General features: G+C 41.4%; 1 protein-coding gene across 9 annotated transcripts in view; it reads left to right on the top strand.

Moving 5' to 3' along the window:
* The first annotated feature begins 518 nt into the window (after positions 1-518).
* The window catches only part of PAG1 (phosphoprotein membrane anchor with glycosphingolipid microdomains 1), a 124,403-nt gene continuing 97,315 nt past the window's right edge, over positions 519-27,606 (top strand). For 5 of the 9 annotated variants that reach the window (XM_048507549.1, XM_048507548.1, XM_048507542.1 and 2 more), the window contains exon 1: positions 519-935. The gene's annotated coding sequence lies outside the window, so the exon portion shown is untranslated. Of the gene's footprint in view, positions 949-1,047; positions 1,115-1,173; positions 1,330-16,200; positions 16,211-27,606 lie in introns of those variants that run through there. The other 4 variants (XM_048507544.1, XM_048507546.1, XM_048507547.1 and 1 more) reach the window with 4 other exon arrangements.

Here is a 27,606-nt window from a genome sequence, read left to right on the forward strand (position 1 = left end):
ACACAGCCCGAAAAAAGCTCAACAGCCGATAAGGTAGAGTTTTGACAGCCTTCTACTAGAGCAAAATCAATTAGGGTATCTTAAACTGTCAATCGAGCTAACTTGAACGGTGGAAAATGTACGTTTGCGAGCCAAAAGCCTGCCAGGTGAAAGGGGACCTTGGCTCTGGCCGGATGTGCTCAAATCAAGTCTCGCCTGCAGGCTGGACGTTGACGTGCCCGATACTTGACAAGAGGCGATGCTCGCTCTGCAAATGGCACTACCCAAATGTCCTGATGCCGCGTGCATGTGAGTGAGAAGAAAGTTCGTGGCCAGAGCAGGAAAGAGAGAGAGAAAAGGAGCTGCTCTGGTTGGCCGCAGTTGATGAGAAAGGACCGGCTTCTGCCGGGTTGCCAAGCGTGGTTCCTCGCCTTCCTCCTCGGCGCCACCAGCAGCAGCGCCTCCGGAGCGGAGTCTTCTGCACTGGCGCTCATGCGCACTGCCGGCGCTGCTGCTGCTGCGCTGCTCCTCTCCCGCTCCGCTGCTGCTGCTGCTGCTCCTCCTCTTGCTGCTGCTGTTGCTGCTGCCGGGTTTTCTCCTGCGTGAGGGTCTCCCTCCTTCTCTGCCTGCATCCTTCCCGGCTGCGCTTCTACAGCCTCCTCCTCCCCCTAGTTTGTTTGCAGCGTGCTATCTCTCCTTTTTTCCTATTCGCCAGTTGACGGGTGCAGAAAAACGGAGGGCCGTCCTGGTCTCGGCGCTGCCGGGACCGGCTCCATTCGGACCCGGTCAGGGGCTGGCAGCGGCTGCTTTGAAGAGCTTGCGGGTCCGCAGACTGGAGTTGTCGTACCAGAGGCCGCCGCTGGGGGCGTGGCAACGCAAGACCGAAACAGGCAGAGCGCCACCCCCCCCCCCCCCCGCCCCTCCGGCCACCGGTCTGCAACTGGCTTGCAGTCCTGGTAAGTTGAGAAGGTATTTGGGTTTTTTTTTCCTTTTCTTTTCAAATCGAGAGGTGCTTCAGGAAAAACCGGACCTCCTTAAAACTGAGCGTGCAACTGTGAAGGGGAGTGGGTCGGGCGTCAGAGTGAGTCACTGGCAGCTGTCCGGGGTCGCTTCTCTGAAGCTAGATAACTCCCAGGTACTGCTAATGCAGAGAATCTTGGGGACGGATTCTTTGGGTGCTTTGACCTTGGTACTGCGAAGGAGACTGGAATGAACCCTCACTCCATAGATCCTGGCATTCTGGGGTTAAAACTGTGGGGCTGGTACATGGAAGGGCAAAAGAAAGGGAAGACCTGAGTGCCAAGAGCCCTGACTGTCATTACCTCTTACAAAAAGGTTTGTTTCTAGCAGGTGAGCTACTGTGAATTTTTCACTGAAAAGGGATTGTATGTGATAATGCGAGATAATATAAATAAGCTGGAGAATATGAGTGGTGAGGACCTGAGAACCCCACGTTACTTTACTTTTGTGAAATCTTAGTGGGATTTCATTGTGTTTCACGAGCATGTTTTCTAGATCAGTGACTTGAGGGTTCCAGCTCTGCTGTGATCTGAAGGATATCTGTAGCTTTATCCTATGCATATTTACTTTGAAATATCTCCCCCTGTGTTTCTTGTGGGTTACTCCAGCTTTGCAGCGTTAGTTGCAAGGAGCTGGTATCTCTATTTGTGAGGCACGCTTGTATCTTTAAATTTATGTTCCTAGTTACCCACATTCTCAGTTCAAAGTGAGTTTCACTAAAATGACTGAGATCACTTTTGTATTGACATGTTTAGGTTTGTGGCGCGCTCTGACAGGCAACATCTTGTAACGTTGCGATGGCAGATTGCAAGACTGCATCCTGCGTAGAGGAGTCTTACATTCCTGCTTAAGCATAACGCTTACTGGGTGGCCTACAGCAAATCCAGTCTATTACCCTAGCCGGAAATAAGGGACAGGATAAATTAGATAAGGATTGTAAAAACTTGTGTGTACAGATAGCTGTTTTACAACACTGAATAACAGTGTTGCTTTCCATTGGGGCGGGGGGGGGATAGCAAGGTTAAGAAAAACACATTTGGCATAATATGCTGCAACAATTAGCTGACATTGCTGTCCATAAAGCAGTTGAATCTCATGTTATTTGTTTAAATGTCATTGAGGTATGTAGTCCCCCCCCCCCCTTCCCTGAATATGGGGATTTTGGGATTGTGACCTTAGACCTTGAAACCAAGAATGCTTACTTAAGAACATAAGAAAGAGCCTGCTGGATCAGTCCAGACTCCATCTAGTCCAGCACTGTGCTACTCACAGTGGCCCACCAGGTGCCTTTGGGAGCTCACATGTAGGAGGTGAAAGCAATGACCTGCTGCTGCTGCTGCTCCTGAGCACCTGGTCTGCTAAGGCATTTGCAATCTCAGATCAAAGAGGATCAAGATTGGTAGCCATAGATCGACTTCTCCTCCATAAATCTGTCCAAGCCCTTGGAAGTAAAGACTATGGAAGTCAGATAGCAGAGTTTAGGAATGAAGGGTAAACTGACCAGCAACATAGTCTGAAATAGTACCTTGCCAAGTGCCTTTGTCTGGCTCATCCAATTGTTTCTGGATGGGTGGTTTGTAGGTCGCAATCCCCAGCACTGTAGTGTCCCTTAAATTGACACCTTCAGATGCCACCGTAGATGCTATAGGGAAAGGTAAAAGGGGACACTGTATACATCCATACATGTAGTATGTGATATTTTCCATAGTACTAAAAATGTGAGGATTATTTTGCACTGAATTATCTGATTGCAAATCATGTAGTATCTAATGGATTGCTGCCAAATCTGTATAAATGATAGCAAACGCTGTGCAGTCCTGGTTGGGTGCTGCTTGCTGCATGGAAGTAACTTCTCCTGATTTCAGTTTCTAGGTAAATCTGCTCAAGATTATCATACCCATTGTTATTATTAGCTACATGGCCACAAAAGGAGACTTACTGAAATTTGTCAGTTTTTATTCTATCATGATGTGCATAGGATTGAGGTGGCTCGTGTGGCAAGCTGATTTGGGAGTTTCTCTCACAAACCACAGTGCCAGTGGAGCACCCATTGTACAATAGTCTGTTTCCCACAAAAATAAATAGGACTAGCATGTTTTTTTTTGGGGGGGGGGGGTTAGCCTGAACTTCTGTGAACTAGAGCCCACACTGTGCAGTCCATGTGGTGGGTCATGGCTAATGAAATCCAAATATTTTCACAGATGCCAACAGTGATAATTATTTTCACCAAACGTGATGGAGGAATCTGTTGAGGTAATAGGGTAGCAGATGAAGAAAAAGCCTATTTTCAGTCTCAGGTACTATTGTTTTGTTTTAACATGAACACAAAAAGAGAACAGGATGATGCCTAGGTGAGTTCATTAGTTACGTTCCTGCCACATGGTGTTTAAACCATAAAATATGCTATGAACAGCTTCTGTCAATATTAGTAACCCTTGACAATAGATTACCTGTTAAGCTATTCCATATACAGTCAATCTCTTTTACTGAAGAAAAGGATCATATTCACAGTCAATTATAGTGTAAGGATGAGCTGCTGATTCCGATGACTGAAAAATCTGATACTTGACAGGACACAAAAATAAAATGATTATTTACTTTGTGTAAAGCCATGAAAAGTATAAACTGTGGCTGTTAACAGATGTAACTAGGGTTTGTTTTTCTTAACCATGGTGGAATTTTGTGTTTAAATATCTAGTCATGGACTTTGTGTTAACTAAGAGATGATTCCATGATTTTTTGCGGGATTGCTAATCCGGCTTTGCAAAAGTTCTATATAAATATTACATATGCACTGAGCAAATCATAATTAGGTTTTTCTGCCTCTTTAAAGTGTATATGCAAAGTGACAAATGCATCTTAATGGTGTCTGCCTGTATATTCTTATTTTCATTTATACTCTCCCCGTCTCATGGGACCCAAAGTGGTTTTACAAATATGATAAAAAGATTTTTAATCAATTAGTAAGTGCAATTAGGCCAGGTTTAACTATAACTGTGGTTTATATCTGCGCTAAGTTTGAGTGTTGAAAATATTTAAGGTGTTCTTTGCCATACAACCTGTACCTTGGTATCCAATAGTGCTCTATTCAATAACTGAACATTTGACATTTTCCTTGCAGATGCAGTTTCCCAGGCCCCCAGGAATTCACAAAGGTCAAGGGACTTTTTAGAGTGACACCCTGTGAGCTTAAAGGGATGCTTATGGAAGGAAAATTGGTCCCTTCCATCTTGAGTAGCTTTGTGTGTAGCAAGGGAAGTGGTGTTCTCTTTATTTCCCTCGTTACTTTAGGGGAGACCTCCAACAAGTCATGCAACAGAAAAGAGTGCATGCTTTCAACTTGCACAAAACTAATAGACCTAATTATCTCCATACACAGGCAGTGCTTTATAAGTGGTTGCAGTGAGTACTTTGAATATTGGAACTCTTTAACCTTTTGTTCTGATCTGTTACCCAGAGATTTGGCTTTAAGCAGGTAATATATCTTCACTTTTGTTGAATTATTTAACTGATTAATTTTATAAAAGGAATAGGCATTCAAATAACACAAACAACTGAACAACTGGTGTAGGATAATACAAGGGGCAGTTTTGACAACTCACTTTCAAAATGTACTTTTGTGCAGAATGCTGTGATATATTTGGAGGTGTTCCGATGAAAAGCAGTACTTAGGTTTTAAATTATTCTTTTATCTTAATTACTTGGGATGATATGCAAGTAAATACCTTTCCCTCTGCTGCAGCTCAGTAATACCAACATCCCATTTTTGGGTGAGGCCCTGGAGATAGTGGTGGTGGCTCAACTACAGGCTTACCTGGAAGAAACTGATTTTTGAACCCATGCCAATCTGTTTTCAGGCATGGTTATGGCATGGAAATGGCCTTGGTCATCCTAATGGATTACCTTTATCAGGAGAGAGACAAGCTCTCTCCTGTTGAGTACTACCCAGTGGATTCTCCTTGATCTCTCAGTGGCTTTTGATACCATAGACCATGGTATTTTACTGGACCAGCTCTGGGGGACGGGGTTGGAGAGCACTGTGTTACAAAGAATGAAGTCCTTGGGAACCCCGCAAGGGAGCCTCCAGGACTGCAACATGAGTCCCGCAACTATATCTTCTGTAACTGACTCCAAAGGTCAACTTGGAACGCTGTCTTCTGGAACTGACTCCAAAGATAGGAGGAGAACCATTGTAACACAGTGCCTTCCAACCCTATTCCCCAGAGCTGGTCCAGTAAAATGGATCTTCCAGCAGGTCTATCTGATTCACCAGCTCCATCCATTTTTGGATAAAGGGAACCTAGGCACAGTGTTACATGCTCTGGTAACCTCCCAATTGGATTACTATAATATGCTCTATGTGGGGCCACTATTGAAGATGGTCCAAAAGCTGGAGTTGGTGCAGCATGCAGCAGCTTGGCTGTTAGCTGGTACATCTAGCTGGACAAGTATCGTACCGGTTCTTAAGGAACTGCACTGACTCCCAATACAAAGCCTTAAACAACTTGGGTCTTACCTGATGGAGAACCTGTGCCTGTGTGTAGCTGCTTAGGCACTAAGATCACAGGGTGAGGCGTCCTGATGGTACCTCACTCCCACCAAGGTGTGGGGGGCACATGGGAGGGCTTTTTCTGTGACTACCCCCATGCTTTGGAATAGTTTCCCCTCAGAGATTCACCATGCACCTACCTTTTATAGGTTTAGGTGCATGGTTAAGACCTTCCTATTCACCCAGGCATTTGGTTAGCCTCCCTGGAAAACCCCTCTACAGCTGCTAATGTGTGGGAGGATGGGAGTGGGGGTTGAGGTTATTTTAATGTGATTTTTATTGCTGTTTTAATTGTTATATTTAATTCATAATATTTTATTGTTGTTTTTATTGTTTTTATTGTTTGTTTGTTTACTGATTTGATTTAATACCCAGACCTCTCCAGCTGGAACTGGGCTCAGGGCTGAAACAATGACATGAAAATAATGTCAATAAATATACAATTAAAACATTCCCAGTGATTTTAATGATGGTGATTTGGACAACTTAACCCACATCATTCCCAGTTCTCATCCTAACTTCACAACTCTTGTGGGTAAGGGAGTGAGAAAGACATCAGACCTTTTAGCCTTTAAGCTGCCCGGAGACATTAGTATGAGGTGGGGTATAAATATAATAAACAAATAAATGAAATAATGCAGAAATGCTTCATAGGATTTAAGGCTATGTAATGCTGTGATGCTGCTATTGAAAAATGCCCTCTGGGTAAGAGGGCCAATTCAAATGTGCAACTTTAGTCTTTTCTTCAGTGTGCACTCCTTGGGAGGCTCATGGTAGAGACATGCATGAACTTCTGCACATTTGTATCAATTCCCAGGCTGTGGTGATTTCTCACATGATACTTTAAAGAAAGAAATATCAACTCAGCAGTTCCTTTTCTGTGTTATTAGAATGAGACCAATTCTAGCTCTATTCCTACAGCACTCATTTATCAAATTCTACTTCAGTCGTGTTGGTTTTAAAAATTGCTTTTTAAAGTGTAGCAATAACATCATCTTCTGAAGGCTTATTTATCTGAGTTTTTCTGCTAAGGAACTAGGATTTAAGCTAAGGAACTTTATCTGAGTTTTATTTATCTTTATTTATTTGAGTTATTTATCTGAGTTTTTCTGCTAAGGAACTAGGATTTAACCTCCAAAGAACTAGGATTTAAGTACATCAAGTATCTTTTGGGAAAGGTTGTATATTACACTATGTTTATGTTTTCAATGTTTGCTATGAGAAAACCCATACGTTTAAAATTTTATTTTATTTATGCACTGTCTTCCTCTCCAATGGGGACCCAAACAATGTACACCTTTCTCCTCTCCTCCATCTTAGCTAAGATAAATGGCCCAAGGTGCCCCAGCAATCTTCCATGACAGAATGGAGATTTGAACCTTGGTCTTCCTGATCCTAGTCCAATAAACTTTTGTGGGTTTCCCAGTCTTTCTGGCTGTGGTCTGGTAGTTTTTGCTCCTACTGTTTTGCCTGTATTTATGGCTGGTACATTCAGATGCAGGTGAAACGTTAGGAGCAAAAATTATCTGAAGATGCCAGCCGTAGATGCAGGGAAAACATTAGAACCAAAAACTACCAGACTTCATACCTTGGAAAACCCACAACATCCTGTTGATTCCGGCCATGAAAGCCTTAAAAAATACCTTGTCCAATACTGTATTATACTGAGAAATTGTACTGTGTTGTTTTAAAGCTGGTTCTTTAACTGTTTGCTATCTAGGACCCTAACTGGATGTAAAGGTGAGATAAAATGTTTTAAATAAATATATTCTTGATTCATACAAGCCTAAGTGATTCAAGGGGGCAAAATATTGAGTTTGCAACTTATGCTCACTTTTGCCTTTTTGCACCTGAATTATGTTGGAGGCCTTGGGGTTCAGCTTGCCTGGCTCAAACATTGTCATCAGTCAGTGCGGATTTTGGCCTGAATATTAGCCAAATTTATTTCTAGAATTGATTGCAAGTATGGAAAGTTAGACAGCTTGTTTGAATCCTTAAAATGCACATAAATAGTTTCCCCTAATTCATTTTTGTTTTTTAAAAATATCCCATTTAATAAAAAAATTAATCTGCAGTCTAGTTCTTAATGCATCTCAATACCCACAGCTCTGCATAAAGCTAATTGCAAGAAGATTTAATGACCCGGGGGGGGGGGGGTATGAGAAGAAAGGGTGAGTTTGTGCATCAGTTTACCAAGCAATCCATTAAGTAACTTAAGCTTACATGTAACCAGCCTGTAAAATGATTTTAAATTGGTAGACGGCACCATCTGGAGTGTACTTTTTACACTGAAAACACTTAGTAATTGTTAAAACAGAAATTGGTTTTTTTTAAAGAATTATTGGTTTGTTTATCCCAACATGGGACTTTCATTGAAGCATAAGCATAAGCATAAGCATAAGCATAAGCATAAGCATAAGCATTTTATTGTCATTGTGCACGCACAACGAAATTTACAGCAGCATTCCTCGATGCACACAATTTCAGACTCATACAATTTCAGACTCATGCAATTTCAGACTCATACATCATCATCCTCCACCCATCCCTACATAGCCCCAAATACATCAATATGAAGCAGCGGAGTTTAGCATAGCCACAGCTCTAGAGTAGAAGCTGTCTCTAAGCCTCTTTGTCCTAGTTCTGAGGGCCCTGTATCGTCTGCCAGGATGGTAGCAGTTTAAAAAGAGGAGGTGCTGATGAGACGGGTCCCTTTAGAATATTTTGGGCTTTTATTTAGACTTCTGGCATTATAGATTTCTTCCAAGGAGGGGAGAGGGCAGCCGATAATCCTTTGTGCAGTATTGATCACCCTTTGGAGCGCCTTCCTATTCGCCACTGTGCAACTGGAGAACCATACACAGATGCAGTAGGTTAGGACGCTCTCTATAGCACAGCGGTAAAAGGACACCAGAAGTTTTCCATCTAGTTGTTGCTTCCTTAAAAGTCTCAGAAAGTACAGTCTTTGCTGTATTGAATTCTGTGGATTGGCTTTGGGGTGGCATTCTGCAGTTGTTTGTTCCCAGGCAATTCACCCTTTTCACATTCAAGATGATTAAATAAAAAGGACACCTGAACTATAGGAAAATTGCAGTGCAGAAATGCTTTCCTGACTTCTTTGGTAAAAGTGGACATGAACAGCAATTTTAGTCTCAAAGAAAAGGATAAATAGCTGGTGTCTCAGTTAGATGTCAGGAGAACTTATTTTAGAGAAGAAAGGCAGCCTTAGCACAAATCTTGTGCTTGTAATAGTAACATTTTAAAGTTGAAAATGGGGGCCTTCTTTAACCTCTCAAATCTTATACAAAGGGTCACTCCTCCGGCCTCCTTACTTCATCCTACTAAACACTCTGTTCCATTTCCCCTTGTGGCTCAAGGCTGTTACAGTAAAGCCATAAATAATACATCAAACCCCATTAATTCCCCCAAAGAAAATGCTAGCAGCTCAAACACCACTAACTGTAGCAAATAAAACAACTTAATGACACTGTGCAAAGATGGCACTTCCCCATCTCCTCAGGAAGCTAACTGAATGAGATGGAAGCTATTACTGAAAAATGACATGTTTGGAATATCCCCATTATTAATGGTCATTACCATAGAGATTGGAGAACATCCTAGAACATCACAGATGTATGTTACTTCTGTGTAATCACCTGGAAATGCTGTGTCAGCAATGTTACCCTTCTCCATGGTCCACCGTAATCCTGGCATAGGACTGGCAGTTTTGTGGTAAACTGTTATATTTCCAGATGTCAGATGTGTAAAATAGTACTCACTGTGTTCTGATCATGTATGTTATATTATTAATCAGTAAAATAAGTTTAAGCTTGATAAGTTAAATATTGTGTATATATTCTCCTATGTTTCCTCTCAATGGCATCAACTTACTTACACTCTGTTCCTGGCTGACTTGGTTGAAGTGCAAAATATTTTAGGAACTGCCTCTGCTTTTCTGTTGAGATGCACACAAATACTGTATTTGCACATCCAGTTGTTTGATTATACACTCCTTGTAGGCCTAGCATTGCCAAGTGCAGTTTGCAAGTGGACTGCATCCTCTTTCCATCCCGCCTTCTCCCTTCTGGAGTGTGAATTCCCTGCTGGGCCTAGCTGTGGTTAACTGTTGATGACAGCAGTAACGTTAACCACAGTCAAGGCTGGCTGGGTTTCCTGCTTAATCTAGAATATAGAACTAGCTTCAGTTCTATATTTGAAAAGATATCTGGTGTAAACTCGTTTTTATACATCACTTATAGATTGTAGATTTGTACAGTTTACGGTTAAGCAAAATTTTATGCCTGGTGCAGTTAAAGCTATCCTGTAGGAAATAATTACATTATTAAACAGGACTGATGTTTTGATTTTTTAAATTGTACCTGAAGGATGCAAATATTGATATTCTTGCTTTTCTCCTGGTCATCATCCCATGAGCCAAGGTGAGTTTGTATAATGTGCAAGTAATAGAAATACATTAAAAAAAACACAGCAATAAAGGAATGTGTACAGACGCATAGCAGCAATGGGGACATCTGGGGCGGCTTGTCCCAGGCACCACCATTGCCGTCACGTGTCAGGGGCGGGGGCGTTTCAGGGGTGGGAGGGTGTGGGCGGACAGCTCATGCCCCGGGCGCAGTTCCCCCTCTCTTCATCACTGAATGTGCATCTTACCTGATTCATCAGGAAAATAAATACATACGATACATTTGTAAGGACTGGTTACTCTTTCCAACAGTTGCATCCATGTGTATCAGGAGTTGGGCAAATTGGGAACACAAGGTAACCAAATTGCTCCTGAAATGTGCTGTTGCCATGTTGTCTGAAAAGGAGGAATATGTGTATTTTTCATGCATATATAGCTTCAGTATGCAAAGACCAGAATCCTGAAAAATCCAACGGTTGGCTCATGTACACCAAAGCTGTATGTGCATGCACAATATATGAATTCCTTCTATGACATCCCTGCCTATATTGGAGGATCTGTGCACAGTTGGAGGCTGTTGGTATGCATGGATAAAAAGTGCTATTACCTTTTGATCTACCAACCAGTTGATTAACTGTGGAAGCTTATTTGAAGAGCTTGTGTCACCATTCTTCATTTGTCAGTTATTGCTGATTATGCACACATTAGTCATTTTGAAAAGGAAAGGCACTTTAACCCTATGCAGAATATGACCTTTTAAATTATGCAGGGTCTGTTCTTTTGTGCCTGAAGGAGTGTCTTAATAGTTTGTCAAAAAGTCTTACAGTGCGATTCTAAACAGAGTTACACCCAAGTCGGTTGAAGGCAAGGGGCTTAGAAGGATGTAATTCTGTTTAGTATGATATTGTAGAGTCTTGATACTTGTGTCCCTAAAAGGTTAACAGATAAGAATTTGGGTTTGTGGCACTGACTTTGTAGCATCATTTCAAAATCCTGTGCTGGCTCTTCTGATCACCAGATACTGTGTATAAAATGTTACTTTGTTATTGCGTTTCCTCTGTTTCCCTTTTATTTAGATAAGACTTAATCTTCATCTCCATTACTTCCAACTATCGCTAAAAATATAATCTTCACTGCGTGGAATTAAAATAAGTATGTGCTTTCAAAATCCATTTGTTGTTATGAGAAAGGATATAAAAGTACGGGTAATAATAGGCAATATCCTGAAACCCAGTTCAGCAGATGTGCTTGCTTGTAAGCAGCTTGTGTGACTAAATTGACATAAATGCAAATACTTGACAGACATGCTTTGTGGGTCAGTCTGATTGATTGACACAGATGTAATATCTGCAGCCTTCATATGCAGCGAACTGTCCCTGTGCTTTTGACAAAAATATAAATAGAATACTTTTGAAGTTTGAAAGCAGCAGCTTATTTTATAGTAATGGTAAATAATTACAAGTGCCTCTGCAGAAATGCTTGATAGTTTTGGCAAACAGCTACTCCTCTACAACTGTCAGACCCGTAGCTTCATTGTTTACATTTTTACAGTATTGTTTTGAGGTTGACAGTTGCACTAAAGTAGCTGTTTGGCAAAGCTCGAGCATTTCTGCAAAGACAGTGTATCTTTGTGACTTGTGAATAAGGTATAGCCCATCTTTGTCATATTATATATGCTGCTTTTAAATTGCATCATGAGTTATAGTAAATTAATTAGTAAAGAAGTTATGTCACATTCCAGTATGAGCAGGGTTAAATACTAAGCCTTCATGATATGGCAGTTGTTATGATGCCTTTCAGATGGCTTTGTCAATTTAAGAAACAACCATGTGCATACACATCCTAGAGAAGTCTAATGAACCACAAATAATGTCCACACATTTCCACCTCCCCCTTTCAGTTGAAATTTTATTCCTAAGGGACTCTAATAAATAACATGAGAGGTAATGGGGGATTGTAGTAGTAAGGGAAATTGGGAAAATTTCCCCCTTCTTCCCTTAAACAGAAATGTAACAGGGGTGGGGGTGGGGGGAAGCGTTGGTTACAACTTCATGTTTTTTTTTCTTGTTCTGGATCTGACCCAGAATGTGGCAGCATTAGAACAGATTTCCAATACATTTTCAAGCTTTTCTAAAAACAACAACAACACTACAGCATTTCCCATTCTAAGGAGAGCCTCCCCTCCCCCCAGGAATGTAGTACCTGATTAGGGTTTTCAGTTGTGTCTGCAAGCATGGATGTCAGGACCTATGTGCTTATTGTAGGAATCATCAGGGTGCACATGATAAGTGTGGAGCTGCCTTAACATCTGACTGATGAAGTTGGGTTAGACGGCCATCCAGGAAGTTACAGAGAAAAGCAATGTTGGATTGGTGCTATTATATTTATGTCCCAGCACCTGACAGGCCATCCTTGCTCAGAGAACCAACCCTCGGGCCACCAAATGAGGCTCAGCCCTACTCAGAAGCTAGGGATGAAGTTGGTTTAGTTGGGAGAAAATCAGTCTTCCCAGTAGGGATCCCTTGCTGTTCCCCAATCTCCTCTTGAGAGTGGGTTTGACTTTGGAGCCACTCCCTGTGATAGGCTGTCACCAGCTTTTGAGCTTTGCCCCCTCTCTAGTTCGATGTCAAGAGAATCATCAAACCAGAGTTGTTTTTGTAATCTTAGTCCCAGTGAGGAGTGCAGTAAGAATCAAGGCAATGGTTTATCTTTTAAAACAAGTACAGGCTTTATTTTACTGGCGGGACTCAAGAGAGTACATGAATATAAGTTTTTACTCCTGGCTGTGAAAACCATACCACTTCCTGTGTTACCACAAACATGGTCAGTTTCAATAATTGTTATTCCCTTCTACTCTCATGCGTAACAGATGCTGTGTAAGCAACTGATATTTTTACTTGCCACATTCCTGCTAAAAGTAACATGCACAGATGTATTAAATGTTTTGCAAGTATTTTCAAGCATGTTATGGACAACAGACTGTATGGTTGTGCTACAATCTGTTTGGCACTGAACTGATCGAAATGGGGTTATAGTTCTGTCCATATCCTACATTTTGGCAAAAGCATCTGTCTGTGAGAAGCTGTACCCTATCAACTTTCAGGGACTCCAGTTGTGTTGTGAAACAAATCACACCTGTGCATTATTTGTATGCAAAGTATTTGAGCTACAATGCAGCAATGTTACACACAGGTATACTCCTAAGCAGGTGTCCCCAACTTTTTTGACCAAGTGGGCACCTTTACATTTCTGACATGCTGTGGTAGCTCAGTAACCAAATGGCTACCATAAAAGGACTACCACAAGAGGTGAAGCCAGCCGCAAAATGATTACTGCAGCTTAACTTTACTCACACAGTGAAGATCCTTGTTCTTTGATTGCAGTTGCTGTCAAAGCAACATATAAAATAATCTGCACAGCCAGTCAGATTTCCAGTAATAAATCAGAAGACTTGACGGGCAAAAGCCCTACCTGACTCTGCTCACTTCCTAAAAACACATGGTGAGAACCACACTGGAAATCCATGTTCTAAAACCATTAACTTACCTGACCACTCAATGCAGGCCAGTGTGTCCATTCATGCCTGGTTTAAGAACTTGTTTGCTACCTAACCAATTTTTATTCCAATTTTTGCGCTTGGATCCAGGTGCTGCAGGTAGGATTTAATTGTGTCACTGAATAGTCTAGTAAAATCATCTCCTCCACCTTGAGCCAGAAGCTTATGTTGTACTTACTGATGGTTTCATGTTTCAAGAACGTGTGAGAACAGCTCAACCACAGCACAAAGATGTAGTGAAAGAGTTTCTAAACAAATTATCTTCAGTCATTGCAAAACTTCTTGCAGTTTCCAACTCTATTAAAAAAATGTTTGCTGTCAAGACATCTGACTTATAGTGATCCTGTAGGGTTTTCAAAGCAAGCTATGTTCAGAGGTGGTTTGTCATTGGCTGCCTCTGTGTCATGACTCTGGTATTTCTTAGAGGTCTCGAACCAAATACTAGCCAGAGTCACTTTACTTCTGAGATGTGATAAAATGAAGCTAGCCTGGACTATCCAGGTCATGACCCATTAAATTTGAGAGGCTTTTAAAAAATATCTGTGTTTTTTTCATTGCTATCCTGAAGACCGTTCAGTTTCTGTTCACACCTACTACTTTCCAGTATCCCTTCTAGATACCATTACCGGTAATTCTTTAGTGATGTTTGTTCATTTGTCATTAATCTCACAATTTCAGAAATCTGTATGCAGGCTGCCAAGATGGCAAAACAACTGGATATTGGGTGTGTAATGTTCTGTTTAGACATATTAACGCTGTCATCAAAACTAAACTGAAAAAAAAACAGTGAGAGAATCTCAACCACAGTAAACTCTTTGAGCTCAACCAATACTTTGATCATGGTCAGATGCTGAACACAGGAAGTGGCCTACTTTGACAGACTGGGATGTCCATATATACTAGTATTTTCTGAGAGGCAAAACCTCAACAATGAACAGTACAATATTAAAGATAAATTCAGCAATGGGTTTTGGGCAGGCAGTCAAGTAGTTTTTTAAGTTATTTTCTGTTTAAGTAGTTTGTAATGTTCTGGTGACTGGTTCACTGTAAAGTTGAGTTTATTCACTGAAATGAATGAGTATATTGTGTGATGGAAAACTGCCTGGGGATTAATTGTGAGATTAATGTCAAATGAACAAACATCACTAAAGAATTAATGGTATCCAGAAGGGATACTAGAAAGTAGTAGGTGTGAACAGAAACTGGTTCACTGTAGAGTTGAGTGTATTGTTTTAGTTGTTCTGTTCAGTTGTCAAGAATTCAATAAAATCATTATAAAAAAAGAATCAATGTCAAATGAAGGTGGGAGCTGAATGAAAGCCTAAGGGATGTATGCTTGGCCCATAATCTAATATATGTCACAGAAGAGCTTGGGAGCCATTGTACAAAAAAATGCCTACATGCTAGCTAAACAAAATTCATGGCGCAATTTGTTTGTTAGTCTTTAAAGAGCCATCAGATGCTTTTATTGTAACATCGTCAGACACTTTCCAGTGTAATAATTTTTGCAGGATCTTTCTATGAATAGATATTCAAGGCAGCCTGATCTCATCTGACCTTGTACCTCTCATAGCAGAAATCATTTTTGACATGTAGGATAATTTCTTTGTTATTCAAAGTAGCATTTAAATAAATAGAGAACCCAGAATTAAAATAGAAATTCTAGAAAAGTTTGTTATATTACTCTATGAATGTCCCTGAGAATTGTGTAAAGGCACATGCAATTCTTTGGCTGAAATTAATAAGTATATTGTGTGACTGGAAAACTGCCTGGGGATCAGAGTTCTGTTCTCTTTGGAGGACAAATGAGGATTAAGGTGTAATCAATAATAAATAAATTTCATGATAGAATGTTTTAGATAAGAGAGCAGCTCATGTTTCCAATATGGATTATGAGAAAATGTTTCCTATTGAATTTATACCCAAGAGATTTCTTTCAGCAGGTAAGAGCTTGCATGATTTGCTCTAGATTTGGTTTAGAAATGATTCATATTAATCTTCTAGTTACAAACTGTAGGCCTGCATTGCGGATTTGCATCTGGTCCCCATAATTTGATTGCTTTGAGTACTGTTTTTTTCAATCTCTATCGAGGACTTTAAAATTGCTTACACTTTTTTTTTTGCCAATTTTAATAGCTTCACTATTGTTAGCATTCAGAGATCATATCATGAAATTGAAGCTTCTAACAAATCTCAGGGCTATTTGAAAGCCAGGCTTCATCTGTTAACTCTCATCTAATCGAAAGGTGAATGCCATAAAAGGCTTGTCAGTCTGCTATTTCCAGATGACAGCAAGCTTTATGGAATAAAATGACATGAAAGCACCAGTGCTGACATCAGATCTCAATTACAGGTTTCACAGTTTCCTAGTTATAGACATATGTGACCTCTAATATCGCACAAAGTTACCACTGATGAGTGAAAAGGAGAATGCAAGTCTGCCTTTTCAATTGTGATCGAGTTTAGATTTCACTAGGTCTCCTCTGGGCTAAATTGTTAAGAATTACAGTTTAAACAGATAATAAGTTTAACAGACATTTAAGAGTTCATGATGTTCGTTTTTTATTTTTTATTTTATTACATTTATACTCCACCCAAATACTGACTGAGTTTGCTAACTGTATTAAGATTAATGATACGTATGATACAATGGTTAGGATCAATCAGAGGAAGTTGCATCCTGGTTTTTTTTAATGTCCGAAAAGGCCTCCTGGCTCAGAGTGGAAGTGATGGTTTTACTGCAGTACAATTAAATCTTACCTGCAACACCTGGAACTAAGCATAAACATTGAAATCAAAGAATGTCAAGCAGCAAACAAGATCTTATGCTGGTCTCCACTGAGTAGTCAGGTTCCCAATGTGGTGACCGCCAGTGTTGTCAGGAAATGGGATTGAGAGGCACCATTCTGTGGTGGTTCTTGGCCTGCTCAGAAAGTGGGTTTCTGAAGGTTGTGCCGGGAGAATGCTGCTCAGCCCTGTGGCTTTTGGACTGTGGATACTACAAAGTTCTACCTTGTCCCCTGTCCTCTTTAACATCTACATGAAACCGCTGGGTGAGATTTAAGCTGGGTTGTCACCAGTATGCAAATGACACGGCCCTATCTCACACTTCCAGCTTATCTCAAGGAGGCTGTAGAACCCTGAATAAGTTCCTGAAAGTACTTGTGGAGTGGATATAGGCTGAAAAACTGAAGCATAAATCCAACAAGAAGGAAGTGCTACTGGTGGGTGGAAGGTCTGACCCAGGATTTAAATTTTTACCTCTTCTGGATGGAGTTGCACTTGCCTAGGAGAAGAAGAGGAAGAGGAAGAGTAGTAGTAGCAGTTTGGATTTATAACCCCCCTTTCTCTCCTGTAGGAGACTCAAAGGGGCTTACAATCTCCTTACCCTTCCCCCCTCACAACAAACACCCTGTGAGGTAGGTGGGGCTGAGAAAGCTCCAAGAAGCTGTGACTAGCCCAAGGTCACCCAGCTGGCGTGTGTTGGGAGTGTACAGACTAATCTGAATTCCCCAGATAAGCCTCCACAGCTCAGGCAGCAGAGCAGAGAATCAAACCTGGTTCCTCCAGATTAGATACACGAGCTCTTAACCTCCTACGCCACTGAAGGAATAGTGATTCTTAGCCTACTGCTACATAAGCAAGTGAGGGCTATGGCCAGACATGCCTTTTACCAGCTTTGACTGGTAAAAGTCAAAGGCTGCATCTTTTTTTAGAAAGAAAAGTTCTGACCACTTTGGTGCAGGACCTGGCTACATCTAAGTTTGATTACTGCAATGCGTTCCACATGGGGCTGCTCTTAAAAAGTGTTTGGAAACTTGACTTGATATAGAACACTGCAGCCAGGATGTTGACTGGAGTGGGTCATAGGGACCATATCAGTCTTGACCTGCTACAATAGCTTCCAGTTGTTTTCAGGTTCTGGTCTTGACCTCAATGTCCTGAATGGTTTGAGACGAACATACCTCCAAGGATCACCTAAATCCTTATGAACCTGCTCAACTATTATGCTTATTTTCAGAGACCATTCTTTGGGTGACCCTGCCTTCTGAGCTTAGGTGATTGGCAACCCAGGAGAAGACCTTTTTGGTCATGGCACCAAAGCTCTGGAACCCTTTCCCAGGGAGATTCCCCTTCTGTCCCCTTCTGTTGCCATTGTTCTGCCAGTCAGTGATCCTTCCTTTCTAATCAATATTTTAATGTTGTATATGTGCATTTTATCTCTGTTCTTTAACTCTTTTAATGAGGCACATTTCAGAGGGGCTTTTATTTTAATAGTTTCATAAAAATAATTTTTATCATGTATGTTTTAAATTGTTAGCTGCCTTGGCATCCTTCGTAACAGTAGAAAGGCAAGATATAAATTATATATATGTTGCTACCTCAGATCAGATATTACACTTTGACTTTTCTTAACTTGCTTCTGTGTTGCTTAGCACTTTTTATTTCTTCCTGCCTCCTTCCTCCTCCACATTCCCCACATCAGGCAACCTATAGTCCAGACTTCTTTGATAATGATCCTGAGTAGAGTCATTTGCTCCAGAGGTCTTGCACTCCCTGAGTTATGATGGAGATTGAAGATTAAAGGCAATACTTGCTGACCTCTATAGCAAAGAGAAAGACCCACTGCCAGTTAAGCAATATTATATTTGTGGTGCTGGGGAGTGTGACTCTACCTGCCAGGCAAAGACTATGGTCATAATTAAATATGAAGAAATAGCACTTAGATAGCATTTGAGAATGTTTTGATGTGATCCTTGTATGTTAGATGGTGTTAATTCTGGCAATATCGATTGAAGGTGGAGGGATCCATCTAATTCTTAGATTGGAAAGCATAATTCTGAAGGAACGTGGTTTGCCTATGGCTGTCTTAATTGATGGCAAAGGTAAATTTGAACTGGGTGTGTGTGTATCATGATTTTGTAGCTAGGATTGCCAACCATCCAGAGGAAAGTGCTCTGTCTTTGACATTTAATGCAGTGTTATTTAACAGTTGATGTTACCAGCTGCCTGATTCTACACAGTCTTCTTTACTAAAATGGTGGTGGATCAAAGCAGTTCAAATCATGGTGAAAAAAATTGGCATGATTCCGGGATCTGGTGTTCAGCTCCCTTTAAATTGCTGCAATTTGTGTTGGAATAAAACCCCTGAAAAATACCAATGGGGGAGGGGGCTTTCCATCTGGTTTTAACCAGAGGTGTAGCAAGGTGGAAAATTACCCAGTGCACCGGTGCGTCCTCTGCCCCTGTCCCACCCTGAAACGCCCCGCCATGCCCCCAGAAAGCCCTCGTCACACCACCACAGGGGGCGTGCACCTGGTGTGTCTCACACACCCCATCCAGAGGTGGGATCCAACCAGTTATCACCACTTCTCTAGAAGTAGTTCCTAATTTTTTCTGAGTGCCGAGAAGGGGTTACTAAAGCAACCTCCCTGTCCAATAGGAACTGGAGGTGTGTGTGTGCTGCATCGCCACTGTTTAAATCCCACCACCATCGGAACCTGTTATTAAAATTTTTGGATCCCACCACTGCCCCCACCCCCTTGTAGCTACGCCTCTGGTTTTAACGAACTGCACCTGTGAACAATTGCAAGATCTGATTCTGACTAGCAGTCAGGAAACCACACTTCTATCAGAAATCTTTTTGCTGCCCACAGCCTAGTTACCGCTTACTCTGTTCAAGATTTGGGGTGGATTTGAATATATCATCCACAGTTTCAGAACTGAAGTATGCTATGTTGTTACAGTCAGCTCACTGTGGCTGCAGAACACTTCACTCATTTCTTTATTTTAGCTCAAGGACATTTGACAATTGGGTAGCTCTCTTCTATCTGTCTTCATAGCTTTACAGTTTCTATAAGGCTTGTCAGCAGTGGTAAATAAAATAAGCTTCTGACACCCACGATTAAATGGAAGGAACGTTTTCTGTTTTTTCTTTAAAGTTATATATTTTATTTCTTGTTTGCTTTTGCTTCTGTTTTATGTAGTCACAAAACTTTTCTGTATAGCTTAATGTATAGCTCAGGGGAGCAGTAATTTTTGTGACACATTCTGCAATCTCAGAAGCATGGTTCTTAGTTGTTCAGAGAGTAAAACCAGATCTCAAAATATGTACTTAGAAATGTAGCATTATAGTTGATTACATTTTACAAACCCACAGTTGTTCCCTAGATATCTGCATTCTGGAGGAAGAAAATATTCCCCCACCTCTCTGCAGTATTTCAGAAATTTGATACTCTATGTGAATGAACCCAACCAGATCTACTCAGAATCTGACTCAAGTCTATTCAGTAGGACTTGCTTTCAAGAAGGTGTTCTTTTTTAGGATGCTGCTGAAGGTTAGGATTGCTAAGCCACAACTGACAACCCCTGGGATAAAATGGGGACAGGGAATGGTGTAGAAATACTTACATCACATCTGGTAAAAACAGGAAATGACATGGCAGTCACTCTAGAAATTTGCAAAAACTATGATTTTATCATAGTGTTTTAGCAAAATGCTAGGTTGTCTAACATGTCACTTTTGGTTTTTACCAGTATTGATATAAACATATCAGTGTTGTGCTGGCACAGCCCTTGTCCACTGTGCCCCCCCCCCCCCATTCCTTCTGCTGGTGACTGAGGTGTTGCTGGGAAATAAGGCAGGATGCTGGGAGATATGTATGGCATTTTTTCTAGCACTAGTGAGTTTCTCCTACAACCTCCCTTGTATACAGTACTGTTGGAACAAAGCTGTAAAAATAAAGCTTAACAGATTGATTAATTTGCTTCCAAGCTTGAGAGCAGGGCTACCAATTTAAATATAAAAACTCAATATACTTTACTTGTATTGGGTTAGGATTAGAAGAACCCTGATTAATGCCACACATTTTTTTGTCATGAGTTTTTTCTTATCCACTCTCAACATTTTGTTCCCTGTCTGTAAAACAGGAATAATAAAGATTTGCTTTACTAGAATAAGATCTGTGTGTACTCAAAGACTAAAGCAGTATGTTTGTAACCCTAAGGGATCTGTTTGATGTACTGTGGAAAGGCCTACTTTGATGGAGTGTACATGAATAGCGATACCTACATTCATCCTGTGTTAAGCAAACTTCTTAAAACCTTCCCCCTCCCCGCTGCCCTTGTCATGTAAATAAATCTCATGATACTGGGAGAAAACATGTGTAGCATTTGTCTGGCCACATATTTAAACAGAATTGCCTTCACTGATGTGCTACATGACCAATCATGTGTAGTCTGAATGCATCTCATGTAGTGTCTCTGGACCAAATTTACTTATAAAGCTGGGCACATGATGGAATGCAGGATTTTGTGTTGTTGTTTGTGGATACTCAGTATTGCCTGTCTTGGTGGCTCTCTGGGTTGTCTCAAGCTTGATAGATAAAGAGTAGTGAAAAATGGATGATTAGCCTTCTGGATATTTCATGAGATGACAGTATAAGTTATAAATTATTTATGACTTTGATTCATCTTGCGGTTTCCCCAGCTCTTGTGCCTTCTGAAACCAAACAGCATGATTTACCTTAAATTACCTATCCAGCTCCTCTCTTGAAGACTTGTTCACCATCTTGCTTCATTTCTCTCAATTTGGATACGCTGTTGTTTGCATACAAATATGTTCAAGCTGACAGAATGTACTGTTATAATTTTTTTCAAAGTGCTCCTGAATAGACATTGTGTTTATCTAATAATTGTAATATATATGTTTACAGCTTTCTTTTATCTGTTTTTCTAGCTCCCTGAAAATTAGCGCTAACTTAAATATTTTATAAATGCAGATTTTTATTAAAAACTCTATATCCCAAGATACTTTTTCAGGTAGGAAAAACAAATACTACTATATCAGGGGAGAGCGGTAGACATTACTTAGAAAAGGAATTGCAAATAATTAGTTCTAATAGTGAAAGTTGATCAGGTCTGGAGGCACACATGTTTATTATGACAATTCCTTTTCATAGACATAGGAGTAAAATGTTATGGAGAAAGTCTACTATTAAAATAACATATCTGCATTGATTTATACCAGCTGTGCAGTACAAGTGTTTAAAGGCATGTACAGTATCAGAGCAGAGGGGAGAGAAAGAGTTCTCCCACCAGACCTGCTCCTCTGATACCCTTGCCTTCAAGTGAGCATGTTTGTCCTTCCTTGCAGTGGTGGACAGTGCTACAAAGGCATAGGGCTGCCAACTCTGGCTTGGGGAATTCCTGGAGGTTTGGATAGAATAGGGCAGGGGTAGGGAACCTGCGGCTCGAGAGCCGCATGCGGCTCTTCTGTCCTTGCACTGTGGCTCCACGAGCAGAGCCGCTGGCCCCATCCTTGCCCACCAACTGCCCGTGGTCGGCTGGGCCACGCCACAGGCTTCCCCTCTCGCCTGCCCCATTGGAGCGGGGCGGGCGCTTTCCCAGCTGCCGGCGAGGCCGAGCCGCCGGCTTCATCCTTGCCCGCCCTGCAGGCAGCAGGGCGGGCGCATCCATGCGCTTCTCAGAATGAGCGGAGTAAAAGGTTAAAACCCCCAATATATATAGTGTTATCTTTATTTTAAATGTCAAAAATTATTTGCGGCTCCAAGTGTTTTCTTTTCCCATGGAAAACGGGTCCAAATGGCTCTTTGAGTGTTAAAGGTTCCCTACCCCTGGAATAGGGGGAGGGCAGGTTTGGGGAGGGATACAGTGGGATACAGTGTTATAGAGTCCACTCTCCAAAGTTGCCACTTTCTCCAGGGAAACAGATCACTGTAGCTTGGAGATCAGTTGTCGGGCTGCAGGCAGGAGCTAGAGTGTCGCCAGCCAAGCCATAGTCAAGGTGGGCAGCACGTGTAGTCAACCCATCTGGAGTCAGAGAGGCAACAAACAAAGGAATAGTTGAAACCAGTCCAGAGTAAGCAACAGGCAAAGGCATGGTCAAGGCAGTTAAGGCACAATCAGGAGATCAGGCAGGCAGGCTGAAAGTCAGAGAGAGAGACCAGGCACATAAAGCTTACAAGGACACTCATTGCACCTACAAGAGCTCAATTCTCCTTAGATGAAGATGCCTCTATCTGGCAGAGCCTCATACCTAGCAGCAATGACAGCATTTCTCCTTTGACTCCGCAGATGTGTCCTCTGCTTTTGTCTCCTTTGAGCAGCTGGCTCATTTTTTGGCTTTTCTGGGGTTCTTGATGGTTCTCCCAGCTCCATGGCATCAGGCTTTGCCTGAGCTTGCATGGAACTGGGTCTGCTGCCTGTATTTTCTCACTAGGAGCCAGGGACTGGCTCGTGATGGTTGTGATTCTGAAAGATCTTCAAGCTCCAACTGGATGTTGGAGCAGTGGTACTGGGCTTCACTCATAAAGTGGACCTTGAGCTGTATGGTACTGTCCCAAGCCGCCACAGTTATGTGAACTTGAACTTCTGCAAAGTCGTCCAGTTCCTAGGTTGGTTGGTTGGTTCTGTGTGTGCATGCACATGTGAGCATGCCAGGGTGCTAGAAGACAAAAAAATAGTTTTTATATTACTTTTGGAATGTGTGTCATAGAAATATTAATTGAACATTTGGTGTTATGATTTCACTCACAATAATATTAGTTTCTGTGAGCACTTAAGAATGATTAAAATTAAATGAGGGTCTGTGTTCTTTTTCTTTCTCTGTGTGTCTCAGGCTTAAAGAACCACACATTCAAATACCCCTTCTTTGTTGTGGGCTTTCTGGGCTGTGTGGCCATGGCCGTGGTCTGGTAGATCTTGTTCCTAACGTTTTGCCTGTATCTGTGGCTGGCATCTTCAGAGGTGTATCACAGAGAGAAGTCTGTTATACACTGTGTTTGCAGCAAAGGCATAGCTGGGCCATACTGTGCCTGGTGAGCACTCTGCGTTTTCCGCTCTCCTGGTGCCCCGCCCCCAACACACACACTTACCTTAGTTCAGCCTGAAAGTGCAGGCTAGAAAAAATGACCTGTTCACTTGAGGCTGAAAACGACCTGGTGGGAACTATACTTCCCAGGAGACCTTGGGGCTCACAAGGTCTCCTGGGAAGTGTAGTTCCCACCAGGTTGTTTTCAGCCTCAAGTGAACAGGCTGCTTTTCCAGCCTCCATTTTCAGGCTGAACTAAGGTAAGTGGGGGGGAGGGGTGGGGGACGTTGCGGGAGGGGCGATTTTCCACCCCCACAGGCGCACGCCTGGTGCAATGCCCCCTTTGGTAGCTCCGCCTCTTATTTGTAGTAAATTTGCAGTAAATCTGATATGCAATAAATTTGCAGCAAATTTAGAGTAAGGATGTACATTAATTACAAAATGATTGCTCATACTGTATGTACAAAATTACTACTCTTCCCCTCTCCTGAACCTTCTCATATGTTTTTCTGTTTGGCTGACAATATTTGGATGCAACACATCTTATATCAGTGTTAAAGTGCAGACATTTGGGAATTTCTCTCCCTATGATTGCCAGGGGTGGAGCAAGGGGAAACCGTCCCCGGGGCATGCACGTGCCCTGCGCCCCTGCCACAATGCCACTCACCCCCGGAATGCCCTCTCCGCGGCCCGGCCATGACTTCTCCACGGTTCTGCCCAGGGCATCACGCCCCCTCACCTGCCCCGTGGGCGCTACACCATTGATGATTGCCAAACCGATTGTTCTAATGAGTAGTTTTTAGATGTTAGAAAAGACAAAATTATAGAGTCTCAGTAAGTCTGCTCTGGTAATATAAGTCTAACAAGCTAAATCATGCTTTCTGAGTATTGTGAAGCATTTATGAAGCTATTGCTGTTTCCTCTGTGATGAGTCAAGGTAACTTCAGAGGTGGTGGAGTCAACTACAGATAGCTTAGGTATGAAATATTATCAGTCATAGACAATGTCCTTTATGCTCCTTGACATGTTGTTGTGGTTCTCCTTTTCATTCTCAAATGAAATGTAAATGTTCTCTTGCTGTTCATTCCTCTTGTTGAGCTGCATTTCTTGACTGCATCTGTAGGTTTCTTTTTTATGAGCTTTATATGGCTTAGAATGAAGTTTATTTTATTCTCTTGATAGCTTAAAGAAATTGCCTGTGAGCGAAGCAACTTGATTCCAATGAGGCTTTTGGATGATAATGTATTAGTCTGCTGCATTGTAGATCTGCTGCATTGTAGATTTTAAAAAACATTTCTGTTTCATTTCCATCTTGCACCAACCTGTTTATGAGAAGACAGGACAATGGTATATCAAGTCTACCACTGCCAAACCAAGTCTAATGAAGAATGTAGCATGTTGCATTAAAACATTATAAATGCATGGCTTAAAGGGAATTGGTTAAGTCTCTTTGCAGGTTGTCATGTTCAGGAAGTCCTAGAAAGTCTGGTTGGATCAAACCGATAGTATTTCTCCCAGGTGGTAGAAAGACTATGGGTTGGATCCAACCAGACTTTCTGTGGGTACAAAAGGGACCACGGGTTCAAAAAGATAATGCTGAAGATTGTGGAAACTGCAAGAAGAAAATCCATGTGGGGTGTAAGTTGTAAGTCACCTCTACTGGTTTTAAACAAATGTGGATAATAAACATATGACAGGTAAACCTGAGTTCAGGATGAACATCAGTATTGAGCACAGAAAGACAACATCTGGACTGATCAGTTTAGAAGTTGCTTTTCTCTTTTGAGATGATTATTGCAGTCCACTGTTAAAAGATCTGGCCTGGAATTCCTCTGGTTCCTGAACCTATGTATTGATGATTTCCACGGGAACCCAAGTGTTAAATTTGATTCATTCTTAATTTTGCTTCTAACCTGGTATAGTATGATGATGAGAGAAGTGATTACTCCTGGCGCCTGTTAAACTGAATGTGACAATTTTGCATCCTTGTGCAAGTAATGAAATCAGGTTTTTCTCCACGATAGATGATTTAATTTATATGGAGAAGTTTTTCTGTAGAGATGCTAGTTGTTACATAGTGTGGAGATGTGAATCCTAGTAAGCCATCCTAGTGATGTCTGTAGCATTAAGCTGAAACCGTTGTAAAAATTTGCTATTGTTTCCTAACCACTTAACATTATATAGGAATGATTCTAAAATATCTAATGGATGGTTCTAATTATTCTTGTCCTTGTCCTTTAAAACTGGCAGGAGAAATAGATGCAAATTAATTTGATATATAAACAGTGTGTTTGATCTGCATCTAAGCAACTGAAGTCAAAATATTTTTGGTGTTTCTTTTTGAATTAGCAGTTATATATTATTTCTGTATGATCTGTTTTTTAACAGATGAAGAATAGCATGAGAAAAGGTAATGAAACACCTCTGAATGCAAAAGCATTGAAATAATTACAGTGCTATATCACTCAAATATCTATTCCTTAAAGAGTGACAGGTAAAATGTACTGATAAGTGTGAAACTAGTCATTTCTCTAGGTTCAGTCTACTAAAACAATGCATATCAGGGTTTTTTCCCCTTGCTGTATAGATATGGCCTGCTTTGGTCACTTTCTGCATCAACAGATGATGATTTCCAGTGCTGAGGTGCTTCTACAATGGAACAATGAGAGGACTGATTTTTTTTCTTTTTAAGAAAATACACTGCATTTGTGTAAACAATCATATGTATTTGTGTTTTTATTTATTTATTTATGCTTCAAATTTCTATCCCGCCCCGTCCCCGAAGGGCTCTGGTGTGAGTGTCCATCCTATCTAATATCCTTTACAGCACAGGTGTCAAACTCGCGCCCCTCCAGATGTTATGGACTACAGCACCCATCATCCCCTGCCAGCATGATGCTGGCAGGGGATGATGGGAACTGAAGTCCATAACATCTGGAGGGCCGCGAGTTTGACACCTATGCTTTACAGCTATAAATAGATACTGGGGTTACTGATTATTTCTGCTATCCTTTAGTATATTTATCAGCTGAGATCGGCTGTCTGTTTTTAGAAGAATAATACCTAGACTACCAATACTGATCTTGTGTTTTAAGTGCAACTGGATATCCCAGAAATCCTGGGATAAATGTTTGCCTAGATCCTGTTTTGTTTGGGATTGTGTTACAGTAAAATTTTTTACAGTATTTGATGGTGTCTGTCAAGAACTTGCTGAGGGTGCACCAAAACTGACAACCAGGCAAGTATACTTGAACGAAGAATTGTAATTGTTGATAACTAGTGGCAATTGCACTATAAAAAAAGAAGTTATCAGTTTACAAGTTCAGTCCAGAAAGTGTTCTCCATCAATATATGCTAAAAGAAGCATTACTTTGAGTTTGGTACCACCACTGATCCCCTAGGATATGATCAAGTTATATGTGATTAAAAACCCAATCCAGAGGGGGGGGGGCGCTGAACATACCTCTGTTGCCAGTTCCGCTTTGTACTGACATGGGTGCCCCCGCATCAGCACAGGAGGCAAATGTATTAGCAGAGGTGGGCAGATATGTGGGCACCCAGGAGCTGCACGGCTCTGCAGTGCCCAACCATGGAAGTTACTGCCATGTTCCAGCCCTGTCAGAGCAGGATGCTGCTCCGGCATGGCAAGGGGCATTTCAGGGATATTCTTGGAGGTGGAGCTGCCAGCTTCCGCTTGGGATAGAAGTAATTTGCCCCAGCCCTCAGTTTAATGCCGCCTTTTGGGGTGACAAGTCCATTGAGCCCAATGAAAGGCTTTCTGGCAGCAGGTTTTTCCCTTCTCCCTGTGCCACCAGAAAGTCTTCTGGAGAAAGCAGGGCAGCCAGGGCTCTGGATTGGGCTGTAATTTTTTGTAAAAAATCTTTTCTTTGGCTTTCAAAGTAATGGCATGAAAAGTCTTGTTTCCTTTTGTTATCCAGATATTTTGAAATAGCATTTGAACCTTCATGTTCTGTAGACTCAGTGTGAGCTGGTTAGTTGAATGTCCTCAGGGACCAAGGTTTTAGGGTTCTTGGGTTCTGGGAAGTACAAAGTACACTGGGTTTCACAGCTGTTTCTGTTTTATAGATATAGACATTACAGACAGCTTTTGTGAATTTTATGATACACTGTTTCTTAATTCCTTTTCATTGATACACCTGTTTTTACTCAGTAGCACTATTGGGTAAGGTTTTATTTTCTTTCTCTCCTTTTTTTTTTGAAAGGCGGTTTTATCTGAACTCCTGTCA

The sequence above is a fragment of the Sphaerodactylus townsendi genome, linkage group LG09, assembly GCF_021028975.2.
Source record: "Sphaerodactylus townsendi isolate TG3544 linkage group LG09, MPM_Stown_v2.3, whole genome shotgun sequence".
In the NCBI taxonomy this organism is placed as follows: Eukaryota; Metazoa; Chordata; class Lepidosauria; order Squamata; family Sphaerodactylidae; genus Sphaerodactylus; species Sphaerodactylus townsendi.